The 11,873-nt window shown below is 41.5% G+C and overlaps 1 pseudogene; it reads right to left on the bottom strand.

The window, feature by feature from the left end:
- Positions 1–312: 312 nt before the first annotated feature.
- Positions 313–10,290, bottom strand: LOC128045601 (60S ribosomal protein L14-like; annotated as a pseudogene).
- Between the last annotated feature and the right edge of the window lie 1,583 nt (positions 10,291–11,873).

Consider the following 11,873-nt stretch of genomic DNA (forward strand, 5'->3'; position numbering starts at 1 on the left):
CCAAGAGAAAGCACCATTTTCTCCAAAGTGATCTAGAATAAAACTTAAGTAAAAATTTGAGAAAACGGCAAACATTTCATCCTTTCAGAAGGATACACAAACATAGACAACAAGAGCTAGAAAAGAAATCAAGTGCCTGAATCCCTAGTTTGTGTCCAAGAAGTCAGATCTCAGTTACCATATCACAACATCCCAATGTAATTCAGTCAAGGTGTACCACAAGGGGTTGGCTAATGATGCCTCAATATAAAAGAGTGTGAATCACTTATTTATTTTAATTTGCCAGCATGTCAAAAAGCACCTTTATTCTGTTTAGAATTGGCTCATGTTCTCATGTTTTCTTGCCAGATGCCTTGGAGCACGTGCTTTCTGGGCTGGAGTTTTCTGACCCTTCTGAGCTTTTGGAGAAGTTGCTACATTCTGACCTGTAGCTTTCTGGGCAGGAACCTCCTGGGCTGATGCCTTCTTACCCACAATGGTCATCTTTTTATTTTTTCCCCCGCTGGAACATGGGCAGTGGCAACAGCTTCTGCAGCTGTCCCCTTAGCAGTAACTGCTTTCTTGTGAGAAGCTCTCAGGAGAGCTGTCTTTTCAAGTTTCTTAACTCCAAGCTTGATGAGTCTTGCCTTTGTGACTTTTTAACAATTGAAATCTGCCATCTTTGATTTCTTTTTTGGCTTCAATCTTCTTGACCCACCTTGTGGCCACTCACTTTGCAGGGATATCTGCCTTCTACTAGGGTTTTCCAACATACCTATGGTGAGCACTGTGTGGGAACTTGAAGATGAAATCAGTGAGCTGCATGCATTTGAAAAGCATAGCCTGTCTCCATCAGTTCAGTTCAATTCATTTCAGTCACACAGTCATGTCCAACTCTTTGCGACCCCATGGATTGCAGCACATCAGGCCTCCTTGTCCATCACCAACTCCCGGAGTTCACCCAAACTCATGTCCATCGAGTCGGTGATGCCATCCAGCCATCTCATCCTCTGTCGTCCCCTTCTCCTCCTGCCCCCAATCCCTCCCAGCATCAGAGTCTTTTCCAATGAGTCAACTCTTCCCATGAGGTGGCCAAAGTATTGAAGTTTCAGCTTTAGCATCAGTTCTTCCAAAGAACACCCAGGACCGATCTCCTTTAGTGGACTGGGTGGATCTCCTTGCAGTCCGAGGGACTCTCAAGAGTCTTCTCCAACACCACAGTTCAAAAGCATCAATTCTTCAGCACTCAGCTTTCTTCACAGTCCAACTGTCACATCCATACATGACCACAGGAAAATCCATAGCATTGATTAGACGGACCTTTGTTGGCAAAGTAATGTCTCTACTTTTGAATATACTATTTAGGTTGGTCATAACTTTCCTTCCAAGGAGTAAGCGTCTTTTAATTTCATGGCTACAATCACCATCTGCAGTGATTTTGGAGCCCCCCAAAATAAAGTCTGACACTGTTTCCACTGTTTCCCCATCCATTTCCCATGAAGTGATGGGACCGGATGCCATGATCTTCGTTTTCTGAATGTTGAGCTTTAAGCCAACTTTTTCACTCTCCTCTTTCACTTTCATCAAGAGGCGTTTTAGCTCCTCTTCACTTTCTGCCATAAGGGTGGTGTCATCTGCATATCTGAGGTGATTAATATTTCTCCCGGCAAGCTTGATTCCAGCTTGTACTTCTTCCAGCCCAGCGTTTCTCATGATGTACTCTGCACAGAAGTTAAATAAGCAGGGTGCGAATAAGCAGCCTTGACGTACTCCTTTTCCTATTTGGAACCAGTCTGTTGTTCCATGTCCAGTTCTAACTGTTGCTTCCTGACCTGCATACAGATTTCTCAAGAGGCAGGTCAGGTGGTCTGGTATTCCCATCTCTTTCAGAATTTTTCACAGTTTATTCTGATCTACACAGTCAAAGGCTTTGGCATAGTCAACAAAGCAGAAATAAATGTTTTTCTGGAACCCTCTTGCTTTTTTGATGATCCAGCAGATGTTGGCAATTTGATCTCTGGTTCCTCTGCCTTTTCTAAAACCAGCTTGAACATCTGGAAGGTCCTGTTGCTGAAGCCTAGCTTGGAGACTGTTGAGTATTACTTTACTGGTGTGTGAGAGGAGTGCAATTGTGTGGTACTTTGAGCATTCTTTGGTATTGCCTTTCTTTGGGATTGGAATGGAAACTGACCTTTTCCAGTCCTGTGGCCACTGCTGAGTTTTCCAAATTAGCTGGCATATCGAGTGTGGCACTTTCACAGCATCATCTTTCAGGATTTGAAATAGCTCTTCTGGAATTCCATCACCTCCACTAGCTTTGTTCATAGTGATGCTTTCTAAGGCCCACTTGACTTCACGTTCCAGGATGTCTGGCTCTAGGTGAGTGATCACACCATCGTGATTATCTGGGTCATGAAGATCTTTTCTGTACAGTTCTTCTGTGTATTCTTGCCACCTCTTCCTAATATCTTCTGCTTCTGTGAGGTCCATACCATTTCTGTCCTTTATTGAGCCCATCTTTGCATGAAATATTCCCTTGGTATCTCTATTTTCTTGATGAAATCTCTAGTTTTTCCCATTCTGTTGTTTTCCTCTATTTCTTTGCATTGATTGCTGAGGAAGGCTTTCTTATCTCTCCTTGCTCCATACTTGAGTACAAAGTCCATCCACCAAAGTCGTGTTCTAACTAATAACATCTACAATCACAACCAGCTTCCAGGCACAAGACTCTAAGGAGGCATAGGTCACCCAGCCAACCTCTATGAAGTGCCTGAACACCATGTTGGTGGCATTTGGCAAGAGGGAACAACTTATTTTTAAAAGACTCCTAAGCTGGACTGGTCTATAGAGAGGCCTGCTGACCTCAAACTCACCTTAAAACAGTGCTCAAACAGAGGAAATGACACTGCACCAGAATGAGAAGAAGATGGCATCAGAAGTAGACAGCTTGCCTAAGATGCTGATCTGAATTTTACAATCATTTATAATGTTTTCTTGATTCCTTGGACCTATGCCTATCAGTCACATGTTTTCTATTATGGACATTATTCGATGCTAGTTTAAAACTCAATCCAATTGTTGGGTTTTGGCCAATTACCTGTGCCTAGTACTTCTAGGTTACCTGTTCTCTAGGTGGATTTCTGTCCTCTAGGTCTCTGATCAGATACCTCCTAGGAAATTTATTTTCGATGAGTGGTCAGTAGCAGTTTGTGTGCATGTGTGTGTGCGCGCGCACCTTCAGTGGACTTGAAGCATGTAATTGACCATACCTAAGCCTTAACAACTTTCATAAGCTTTAAATGATATGTAACCGGGCTATTCTCCTATTGAATTTTGTCTCTATCATAAGAAAGGCAGTGCTACACAAATGAAAGGCCCTTGACACCTTACAGCATTTTGGGGAGATATCTGTGCTACAATTTAAACTGAATGCCGTATTTTCATACCTGATGAATCCTTTAACGTGACACATTTGAACCACATGAAAAATGAGATTTCTGCTTTAAGTGATTCATTCCCTAGTCTTGATGATCTTAAAAAAGAAAAAAAAACTGGTGTGGGAGGCTCATGGCTAAAATATTTCCTTTTAATTCCACTAATGTTATTAACTATACCATTTGTATTTTGCTTGTTTCACAAGATTATTTCTTGTATTACCAAGTTTATGACTGAGCCTCCAATGGAAATGATAACTAGACTTGAAGCAGTTGATTAAATGTATAGCTCGATATACAGTCAATGATTATAACAGTGTAAATCTAGGTATGAAAAGATGCAACAAGAGAGACTACTTTCCTGGACCATAACTAGAAGACAGGTGTCCAGAGATCTTTGACTATTAAGACCTTAGTCCAGTAATAGCACACTGAGTGTCTTGTCAACAAAAACCTTCTTCAGAACTGGGAACCAGCCTTCCCAGCAACACTGGACAAAATGGTCATGAAATGCCCCCCAAAGTATGGTTGGATTTATGACTACAAGGGGGCCGTGTCAACTACAAATTGGCACTTACCAAGAGCATTGCCAATGACTGAACAACAAAGCCGTTTGCCATCTGCCTCTACGGAGATTGAACCCCATGTTGCTATAGCAGTTGACTTTCAACACCCTCTGAGGGAGTTTAGGGTGGAGTGAGGCACTCTGTGCTCCAGGGAATCTGGTGGGACAGGTCTTTAGATAGTTGGATGTTTTTAGGAACAGATTTTATGATCTCAATCCTTGCATCTCTTCCTATCTACAGAAGCACTAAATCCCTTCATGGTGTTATCAGATCCTCATCACTAACAAAAACCTTTTGTAAAATGAGTGCTTCATGGTATTGAACTCCCCCTTCAACAAAACCTTATATATTGACTTCCCCCCACTGCCACTTTGGAGCAGTCTCTCAGAACTATCTGAAATGCTGTCTCCTGGGCCTCAGTCCTCATTTTGCTCCAAATAAAACTTAACTCACAACTCAAAACAAATAATAATAAAAATAAAAGGAATGCTACTGAATGGTGTATGCTAAGTTGTTCACTCATGTCCAACTCTTTGGGACCACATGGACTATAGCCCACCAGGCTCTTCTGTCCATGGGGTTCTTCAGGCAAGAATATTGGAGTAGATTACTATATCCTCCTCCAGGAGACCTTCCCAATCAGGGAGTTAAAAAAGGGAGGAATTATATGTATGGCTGATTCATTTTGCTGTACAGTAGAAATTAACAAAACATTGTCAAGAAAGTCAGTTCAGTTCAGTCGCTCAATCGTGTCCAACTCTTTGCGACCCCATGAACCACAGCATGCCAGGCCTCCCTGTCTATCACCAACTGCCAGAGTCTACCCAAACACACGTCCGTTGAGTCAGTGATGCCATCCAACCATCTCATCCTCTGTTGTCCCCTTCTCCTCCTGCCCTCAATCTTTCCCAGTATCAGGGTCTTTTCAAATGAGTCAGCTTTTCGCATCAGGTGGCCAAAGTATTGGGATTTCAGCTTCAAAATCAGTCCTTCCAATGAACACCCAGGACTGATCTCCTTTAGAATGGACTGGTTGGATCTCCTTGCAGTCCAAGAGACTCTCAAGAGTCTTCAACACCACAGTTCAAAAGCATCAATTCTTCAGCGCCCAGCCTTCTTTATAGGCCAGTTCTCACATCCATACATGACTACTGGAAAAACCATAGCCTTGACTAGACAGACCTCTGTTGACAAAGTAATGTCTCTGCTTTTTAATATGCTGTCTAGGTTGGTCATAACTTTCCTTCCAAGAAGTAAGCATCTTTTAATTTCAAGCAACTATACTCCAATAAAATTTAATTTAAAAAAATTAATACTACTGGAAGAACAACCTCTATTCTTCTACCCTTAGGTGTTAGTTCAGCCTGAAGATTTTTGTTTTTTGCTTGTTTTTTAACTTTAGAATATACCATGTGGCATGCAGGATCCTAGTTCCCTGACCAGGGATCAAACCTGCACCCCCTGCAGCAGAAGCACACAGTCCCAACGATTGGACCACCCAGGAAATCCCAAGTCTGAGGATTTTGGATGCTCATCATAGCTCCCTCACAGTGCTGTCTGAGAATTAGATCTGAAAGTAAAGAAGCTTCTGCCAGGTCTTTGCAAGAGTAAGCAGGACTCACTAAAGGAGAGATAGACTGTAGAAATGTCTCATTTCTTAGATATCTATCAGGCACATTCTGATAGTCCTGTTGGAACATGGTGGTGTCTGCTATTGGTATCTTTTATCTTTTGCCCATCTTCCCTGCTTCATTTTACCATATTCTGAATTTTGTTCAGAGAACTTCTCAAACTTTACTAAGGCCATTTGAAGTGGTGTAATAGAGAACAGAGGTAAGGGGCTGCACCGGGGGGCATGGTTTTTCTGCCTACACTGCTGCTTATATAGGGGGTACAGCACCATCTCAAGGGGAAGTGCGGTCCAGGAGTTTCAGGTGAGGACCAGAAGTGAAGAATGGACTCACTGGGAAAGACCCTGATGCTGGGAAAGATTGAAGGCAGGAGGACAAGGGGACGACAGAGGATGAGATGGTTGGGTGGCATCACCAACTTGATGGACAATAGTTTGAGCAAACTCCAGGAAATGGTGATAGACAGGGAAGCCTGGTGGGCTTCAGTCCATAGGATCACAAAGAATCGGACATGACTGAGCAACTGAACAGCATATTATATGAATGAAAGCATCTAGCAAGTATACAATAATTAGTATCTATTATGATTTTATTATTATTTTCTAGTGCTTCTGGCATAATCCTTGGAAAGAAATAAATTCTTAAAAATAAAAATAGTTGCTGTTCAGTCACTCAGTAGGGTATGACTCTTTGCACTCCATGGACTGCAGCACAACTGGCTTCCCTGTCCTTCATCATCTGCCGGAGTTAGCTAAAACTCATCTCCATTGAGTCGATGATGCCATTCAACCATCTCATCCTCTGTCATCCCCTACTCCTCCTGCTTTCAATCTTCCACAGCATCAGGGTCTTTTCTAATGAGTCGGCTCTTCCCATCAGGTGGCCAAAGTATTGGAGTTTCAACTTCAGCGTTACTCCCACCAATGAATATTCAGGGTTGATCTCCTTCAGGATTGACTGGTTTGATATCCTTGCAGTCCAAGAGACTCTCAAGAGTCTTCTCTAACACCACAGTTCAAAAGCATCAGTTCCTTGACTCTCAGCCTTCTTTACAGTCCAACTCTCACATCCACATGTGACTACTGGAAAAACCATAGCTCTGACAAGATGAATCTTTGTTAGCAAAGTAATATCTGCTCTTTAATATACTGTCTATGTTTGTCATACCTTTTCTTTCAAGGAGCAAACATTATTTAATTTCATGGCTGCAGTCATCATCTGCAGTGATTTTTGGAGGCCAAGAAAATAAATCCTGTCATTGTTTCCATTGTTTCCCCATCTATTTGCCATGAAGTGATGGGACCAGATGCCATGATCTTAGTTTTTTGAATGCTGAGTTTTAATCCAGCTTTTTCACTCTCTTCTTTCACTTTCATCAAGAGGCTCTTTAGTTCCTCTCCACTTTCTTTCATAAGGGTGGTGTCATCTGCATATCTTAGGTTACTGATATTTCCCCTGGCAGTCTTGATTCCAGCTTGTGCTTCATTCAGCCCAGCATTTCACATGATATACTCTGCATATAATATACAGCCTTGTAACAATCACAGCCTTGACATACTCCACTCCCAATTTGGAACTAGTCCATTGTTCCATGTCCAGTTCTAACTGTTGCTTCTTGACCTGCATACAGGTTTCTCAGGAGGCAGGTAAGGTGATCTTGCATTTCCATCTTTTGAAGAATTTTCCAGTTTCTTGTGATCCACAGTCAAAGGCTTTTGTGTAGTCAATAAAGCAGACGTTTCTCTGGAACTCTCTTCCTTTTTCTATGATCCAGTGGATGTTGGCAACTTGATCTCTGGTTCCTCTGCCTTCTCTAAATCCAGCTTGAACATCTGGAAGTTCTCAGTTCACGGACTGTTGAAGACTAGCCTGGAGAATTTTGAGCATTACTTTGCTAGCATGTGAAATGAGTGCAATTATGTGGTAGTTTGAATAGTCTTTGGCATTGCCTTTCTTTGGGAATGGAGTGAAAATTGACTCCAGTCCTGTGGCCACTGCTGAGTTTTCCAAATTTGCTGGCATATTGAGTGCAGCACTTTCACAGCATCATCTTTTAGGACTTGAACTAGCTCAGCTTGAGTTCCATCACCTCCCCTAGCTCTGTTTGTAGTGGTGCTTCCTAAGTCCCACTTGTCTTCACTCTCCAGGACGTCTGACTCTAGGTGAGTAATGACACCATCATGGTTGTCTGGGTCATTAAGATTTTTCAGATAGTTCTTCTGTGTATTCTTGCCTCCTCTTCTTAGTATCTTCTGCTTCTTTTAGGTCCATACTGTTTCTATCCTTTATTTTGCCCATATTTGCATGAAACGTTCCCTTCGTATCTCATCTAGTCTTTTCCATTCTATTGTTTTCCTCTATTACTTTGCACTGAATACTTAAGGAAGGCTTTCTTATCTCTCCTTGCTATTATTTGGAACTCTGCACTCAGATGGATTTATCTTTCCTAATACCTCAATAACCCTTAACTATGTTCCAGGCACTATTTTAAGCACTTATATTAACTAACTTAATTCTCATAATCTAAAGTCTAAAAGTATTAATTTCTCAGTCAGGTATGACTCTTTACTATCCCATGGACTGTAGCCTGCCAGGTCCTTTGTCCATGGCATTCTTCAGGCGAAAATACTGGAGTGGGTAGCTATTCTCTTTCCAGTGTATCTTCCTGACCCAGGGATCAAACCCTGGTCTCCTGCATTGCAGGCAGATTTCTTACCACCTGAGCCACCAGGGAACCCTCAAAATAACTTATGAAGTAGAATTGAGATCAGAGAGATTAAGCAGCTTTCCCAAGGTTACACAGCCAGTAAGTACCAAAGTCAGGATTTAAGATGAACCTAAGATGGCAGTCTTCAGAGTTAATTCTCTGAACTGTGATGTTATAAATATTACTTCCCATTCATCTTCCCCTGACTTATATGATATTGATAGATGCTGTGAGTAGATATGGAAAAAGCATAAGGCATATCACTATTAACCTTGAAGGACATGGGGACACACAAGTCAGTGACATGAGGTCACTGGAGCAAATATAAAACCATATTGATCCCAATGATATACCACCCTTTTCGATCTGACACAGTCAAGGTCTGTAACATCAGAGGGAATAGTAAACACCTGAGAAAGTTTGTAAAAGGAATTGTGCCAGGAGCCAGCTAAGTAGTTAACGGGGGAAACATCTCACTCACTGTCCCCCCTCCCTCATCTCAGGAGCACACAAAGTTAGAGGAGGAGGAAACTCATTCAGCATGTTTAAACCCGCAGGACTTAATAGACATTAGATATTATAGGATCTACATTACACAGTTGAGGAAACAGAGTCCCAAGTGGTAACTGTGGTTTGCGATAGATCACAAGGTAGACTGCGTAAGGTACCCAGAGGAACTGGAGGCAGCTCATGGTATCTTCAGTGAAGACCATGCTGTGGAAGTGGGGAAGGGAGGATAGAAGAAACCAGGCGTGTAAAATGCTTACATTAATCACATTGACAGCAGCCCTCTCAAGCAATGGTAGCCACGATCTTCATGATGGTTACCTGCTTGATAAACATTATTAGAATGCAGAGAATTGTCTTTGAAGGGAAGAGAAAAGAATTTCATAATCTAGGGCAGTCATGGAGGAAGTTTGGATGAGTTCAGGGGCCAGGGTGGTATAGATGTGGTAGCATATTACACAAACACCTCAGGGTCTCGTGGGCTGCTCAGAACTGGGGATTTGATAAAACCTGATGGACAGGGAAGCCTGGTGTGCTGCAATTCATGGGGTCGCAAAGAGTCGGACATGACTGAGCGACTGGACTGAACTGAACTGCCCTTCTTCTTAGGTGGAAAGCTGAAGCCAGTTTTGGAATAGGAAGGAGGCAGAGGTCAGGCAGTGGGCAGAAAAGACAAACCTTTGGGCCACTTGTCCGTTTGGCCCTCTTCTCTATGGAGGGTTTGGATTCTGTTCCGCCCTTTCCTCTCTCCAGCTGAGCACATCTGGTTTTCGGGATGAAAGGATCTGAGGTGTCAGGTTTAAATGTCTTCAATGACCAGCTAAAGAGCAGAAAGGATAGGAAGCATGTCAAGTCAACTCTGTGACCTCCTTGGGCTGAAAGTGATCTTCCCAACAATAAACAAGGAGCCTTGGCCAGCAGAGGCCCCATGAGGGTTGTTTCCCTGACTGGAATTTTACCGATACACAGGCTAGAAAGCTTGGTCAGAAATTTTAACCATGTGTTTCATAAGGTCTTGAAAATCCCCAGACTATTTTTTTTTTTAAATATTATCCCAGTAGTTCAGATGATAAAGAATCTGCCTGCAATGTAGGAGACCCAAGTATGATCCCTGGGTTGGGAAGATCCCCTGGAGAAGGGAATGAAAACCTATGGCAGTATTCTTGCCTGGAGAATCCCAAGGACAGAGAAGAGTGGAGGGCTACAGTTCATGGGGTCACAAAGAGTCAGACACAATGGAATGGCTAACACAACAGTAAGAAATGTATTAGAAAATTTATATGAGCCAGACAACTATCCTGAGCTTTTGTAAAGAATGCACCTGATATTTGAGCAAATGTGGTAAAAAGCCCTTTTCACAGCCAAGTGGGTAGTGACTTGGTGGTTATCAAAATGAACACATACTTGAGTCTCAGCTTCCCTGCTTTCACACTGCCTGTTTGGTAGGTTTTGTGTTTTGATGACATCTTGGATCACATTCCATTGTTTCAACTTGCTGTCATCAATGTTAATTAACATCATCAAAAATTAATTCACAATAAGGTGTGAAGTGTTGATAGAAACTTAGAATGTTGCCCCTCCCTAAGCATTTGCAGAGATAAAGCAGGAGGGCAGTAAGATGCTGTGTTTCCAAGCCAGCCTGAGTGGTATGGAATGCACTTCAATTGTTTTCTTGAGAATGCACTTGAATCTCCTTCCACCTGTTCTTCAGAGAAGACTAAATCAGCTCAGCCACATCCACTTTGCACAGCCATCAGTGTCAACCCTGGCCCACAACAGTCCCAGTAACTGAACTTCTCTTGGATTTACTATATGTTCATGACTTCACACTTGAAAAGAATTGCAAAAAGCACACAAATTAGCTATCTCTCTATGAATGGCATAGCCTAAAACTAAGTCCTTAGAGACCCAGGACTTTGAGTTCAAATCTCAAGTTCACCATTTACTAGTTGGATGCCCTTAGGTTGCATATCCATGCAGGACCTCCATTTCCAAATTTGTAAACTGAGTGTATCAATACCAAACTCACAAAACAACTGTGAGAATTAAGTGGGATCATAGAAACTACTAGAACACAATAAGGATTAATAAATGTTAACTGTGTCCTACTTCAAATTCCTAAAATGGTGAGAAAAGGCAGCACATAATATTTCAGAAGCCTTTGCATTTACCCTTGACAATTTTTTAAATAGTTGGTGGCTTACTTATACTGTTAATGATAGAATATTTTATTTAAATGTGTTTATGAAAATTTTAAATTATTTAAAGACAAAATTTATATTGTAGCTATATATGGAAAAAACCAATGTCTCTTGTTCTAAATAGAAAGTAAAACTAAATACAATGAGATCAAGCAATATTATTAGATTTTAAGGAGGTGTGCAGCATTAGATCTGCCCTTTTATTATTAAAAAAAAGGAGAATTAACAAATGCTGAAAAGTTTGTATAGACAGACTCTTATAAAACTAAGCAGTTTTTCTCTGTGTAGTTGGGTTTAAAACTTCATGAAAAAGGGACAAGCTGTTTCACACTAAGATTTATTGTCACTTAATTGATGTCCTTCTGTCGCTGAAATCATATTTTCCCCACTCACTCTTTAGGAAAAAATTGTAGAGGAAAAATAAAAATTCTGGAGATAGAGGACAAGCTTTTGAAATTTAGCTCTACTTCTTACTTGTCGATTACATTGTGCAAGTTACTCCAATTCTTTGTGCCTCAGTTTCCTCATTGGTCAAGTGGAATATTAACACTCAACTTGGAGGGAGCTATTTGCCTGGATGCCATAAAGTATATTAAGTATATAGCAAAATGCCTTGAATTTATAACAGAAAAGCAAAATGATAATACCAGGGAAAACTGCCTTGTCAGAGTGCAAATAAATAAAATAAAGGCCAAGTTATTTGTACGCCCAGCCATCCGATTTGCTGGGACAAAGATGTTCTGTAACGTTCACCCCAGACATTGCTCAAGCTGTCAGCACACAACTGAGTGGTTTTGAAGAACTCCGGGATTATATAATACTGGATGGCAACCAGGACTGTTGGATTT

The sequence above is a fragment of the Budorcas taxicolor genome, chromosome 3 (genome assembly GCF_023091745.1).
Source record: "Budorcas taxicolor isolate Tak-1 chromosome 3, Takin1.1, whole genome shotgun sequence".
NCBI lineage: Eukaryota > Metazoa > Chordata > Mammalia > Artiodactyla > Bovidae > Budorcas > Budorcas taxicolor.